General features: G+C 32.1%; 1 pseudogene across 1 annotated transcript; it reads left to right on the top strand.

Moving 5' to 3' along the window:
- Positions 1 to 274: 274 nt before the first annotated feature.
- Positions 275 to 2,190, top strand: LOC146911608 (F-box/FBD/LRR-repeat protein At1g13570-like; annotated as a pseudogene). Its single transcript, XR_015018735.1, has 3 exons — positions 275 to 1,389; positions 1,476 to 1,637; positions 1,810 to 2,190. The product of XR_015018735.1 is annotated as an F-box/FBD/LRR-repeat protein At1g13570-like (transcript).
- The last annotated feature ends 1,969 nt before the right edge of the window (positions 2,191 to 4,159 follow it).

A 4,159-nucleotide genomic window follows, 5' to 3' on the forward strand; every position in this document is an offset into this window, starting at 1 on the left:
TTAATTTTGCTCTAACTTTTATTTAGCTCAAAATTCTTTTATTTTGCATCGTAATTAGCAAGTTTATAGATCCAGCAATCTGATAATGATTTACACAGAAAATCGAGGCACGTGCACGTAGAAACACTATACACATACTCCATTAATTGAATGAACCTAAAAAGTGAAATTTGCTTATAGATCAATATTATGGACCACATACATCATTAATTGAATGAACCTAAAAAGTGAAATTTGCTTATATTTAGGACCGGAGGGAGTATGTAAAAGCTGATGCAATTATTTCGAATAATTGGCAGAGTTACGAAAATTATTATTAAACTTATTTCAGGTGGATCGAGAATTTATTTTTTTATTTTTTTAGAGCAGGTGCATCAGAATTGTGAGTTGTGACTATTTTGGACTATAAAATGGATGATCGCATTAGTGATTTGCCTGACGACATCTTGTGTGATATGCTCACAACATTATCCATGAAAGATTAATCCAGGATACTGTCTAAAAGGTGGTACAACCTTTGGGGTTCAAGGAGAGATCTCTACTTTGATGTCTTCAATGTGCTTGGAAGCAGCGAGAAGGAACTACAAGAAACTGGGTATCTCATTGATGTCACTAGTCGCTTTTCTGTTGATAGATGTATCGATTTGTATAAGACTAGGGATGAATTTGTAAAACGAGTAGATCAATTTGTCAAGAATTTTCCTGGCACAATGATCAATTCTTTCCTAGTGAGCTTCTATTTAAATTGTGAACAAAGCAACACTATTGATCAATGGATAAGTTTTGCAATTGCAAGGGGAGTTGGAAGGATCAATTTACTCTTTCTTGGAGAGCCTTATCTAGCTCACCCTAATCCTCACCCAGATCCAAGCAAACATTACAAATTTGTCGTTGACTTATTTAGAGACTGCTGCTTCTGCTCTAAAACATCTACGTCTTGAATGTTGTATTGTTTGCAATCCAACCAATTGTGACTTTATTCCATTCAAGAATTTGATATCTCTTTCACTAAGAAAAGTAGAAGTGGATGAAATGCTCATAGAAAGTTTGTTATCTAATTGTCTACTACTTGAAGAGCTCTACTTAGCTTCTTGTAAGTTCAAATCATCAACACCAAAGATAGTAAGTTCATCTTTATGTCATCTCAAGGTTACAAGTTGCTATAAGGCATCCAACAATATCATGACGGATTTAAAATTAATGTTAGTGGACTGTGTTAATCTCACTTCATTGGAGTATGATGGAGATGGTTTTTATATCTTGAACATCAATACCCCTGTATTGAAGAGCATCGACTTCGCCATTTCAACCATAGAAGATCTTAATTCATTTGATCTTTGTGCAACCTTTCCTGAGATTGAGATTATGCATTTTGCAGTATATATGATGGTTAGTGTGTTAGAAGAGTGAGTTTTTTTTATTTACATTCCTTTTTTTTTTTAATTATAGTTTGAATCTTCTATGTCTTTGTCCAGATCACAACTTCCTTGAAAATAACTCAACCACTCAAACATCTTAAACAATTAGACTTCATCATCTATTTGTCTTGGCACGCTTTAAGTGATGATGATTACGATCTTTTGTGGATTTTAAACATTCTTCAAGCTTCTCCTCTTTTGCAAAAACTTTCGTTCAGGGTGAGTAAACAAGTTTGAAACTCATACTGCTTTACTTTCTTCATTGATTTTCTTTCTTATTTTTTATCCATGGCTTCATAAATAACCACAAAAATTTAGACATTCTTACATTCATTTGGCCACTCATCATCTATCCATATCTAACCTTTTTCTTTTCTTCTCTTCTCTTCAGGTTGTACATCCAAGGCTCTTTGAAAATCAGAAAGATAGTAGGGATATTGAAGGATTCTCTCATGATGAGCTAAAAGTAATTGAATTTGAAGGTTGTGTTGGCAATTGGTTTGAAATTGAGTTTGTTACGAATGTTCTAAAATATGCCCACAAACTTGAGCAAATAGCTGTGAGTCCTTACGAGAGAGAAGAAGATGAACCAATGGAATCTGATCCAGGGCGGTTTCAAAGGCGGCGTGAGAGGATTAGTGAAAAACTTCAAGGAGATGAAGTAGTAGGACGAGAAAAACTTATGTTAGTATAATTGTGTTTTTTTTTTTTGCAAAATTATATGAGGTTTTTTATCTTGTTCATTTATAACACTTAGTCTTTTATTTTTATTTTATTCACATTTAAGTCATTTAGCTTTTAAAATATGTACAAGTAAATCTATTTCTAAAATTTTTATGCAAAAATGAGGAATTGGTAAGCCACATAAGATAATCTTATTTTTTTTAGAATATTTTTTATTAAAAATAAACAAACCCATAAAATTATGAACACATAATCATCTACATCATTATCTTCATATTTTCATCATCGCTTCTTCCTTCAACAAACAAAAAATGTTTATTCAAATACGTTTTTTTTTTTACGTTAAAGACAATTTCATTAACAAAGGTCTGGCAACAAATCAAATGCCAAGACTGCAGAAATACAAGACGGAGTTTTTTCGATCCATATGCAATCTGAATTCTTAAGAGCATATTTAGCTAAATAATGAGCAGCTTGGTTGGCTTCACGCCTAACATTAAAATGGCATGAAACTCATTGTTATGTTCATCTTGTATTCTTCTAAACTCAAAACCTCTAATCAAATTCTCCATTAACCCAAAAATATATTGCAGCAACATCATCAAACTTAGAAAATGAAAAATATAAACCTAGCTCAAAAATTTATTCCAATCATAACTCGTTTCTTAAAATTCTCAAAATCAGCCTTAAAATTCCATCATCCCAAAAATTTGATGATTATGTTTAGTTAATTAAAGACCCAAAAAATTTAGTCAAAACAAATGGGCAAGATTATTTTTCACCATGCAAGATCAGGCTACTACTTCTAGCTAGTTCCAAAACCGATATGGATGTGGATTCTAGTGAAGCACAAATGACAGACAGTACTGGTATGAGTGCTGAAGTGGGAATAAAAAGTAATGAGGAGAGTCAAGATGTTGGGAATCCAGATGAGGTTATGGAAGCTTCAAACCAACTTCATAATAGCATAATTCCGCTTGATGACGTGCAAGTGGTAAAGGAGATGAGGCAAATTAGGCTGGAGATTGTATAAGCAAATTCTCTATAAAAGGGTGACCTCCTAAATATCACATTTGTTACAATTTTGGTCTCAAATTATATTTTTTACTCCTAAGATGGTGATTTCTGACCCAAAAAATGGTGATTTGTTTCCCAATTATAATTTTGAAGAGAAAATACTACTTTATAATGCCAAAAATCACCATTTAATTTATAATGTTTCAATATGTTATTCATTGACTCATAAATCAACTTTAAGTCTATATAAATTTTTAGTTGACTTAAAGTTACCGTATATAATATGATATGATATGATATTTTGTTATATGTGATGTGAGAAATGAGAATCCATTTGCCCTTTAGCATTCTTCCTCGTGTTCCCAATTAAATGTAATAAAATAAAATCAAAATCCTTTTAATTGTAGCAATGAGGTAAAATGTAAAAAGGGAAATGTGTTTTTAGAGAGGTAAAAAAAATCTCATTTGTTTCTTTTATATAATTTTTAGTGCATTATGTTGTTAATTTAAGAGTCAGTCGGGTGTCCTCGTGAGCTTAACTCAGTTGGTAGGTACAATCCATAATATAGAATCTTACTTACTAAATCCATAATATAGAATCTTACTTACTAAAGCTTGTCTGGTCAATCTAACCGTAACCCTAAATCTAACCTAGCAATTTCCCTCCCATTCTAACGCATTTAATTCACAGGTTTGACCTCCTCGCCCTTTTAACATGCAATAAATTCATTTCATTTCAAATTGTTTGTCATTCATTAAATAATTTAAGGCAATTCATTTCAAATTTGAGAGCATTTCCTAATCAGTCGATCTGAATTTATTCTATTGCATTTAATTCACACCTTTGACTCCTACGCATGATTAAAGCTTAAAGCTCCCTACGCAGCTTAAAGCTTCAGCCCTCTTGATTCAGGTGATAACGTAATTTTTTTCTCACAACTATACGCCTTAAAAAAAATTCAATCTCTTCCATTATTCTATCATTGATACTGGCAATGGAAGGTCGTGGTATTGAAACTCTGTTGTCCTATCACTGCTTG

Source organism: Medicago sativa, chromosome 7 (genome assembly GCF_051527215.1).
Source record: "Medicago sativa cultivar Bolivia chromosome 7, Bolivia_mono, whole genome shotgun sequence".
NCBI classification, from domain to species: Eukaryota; Viridiplantae; Streptophyta; class Magnoliopsida; order Fabales; family Fabaceae; genus Medicago; species Medicago sativa.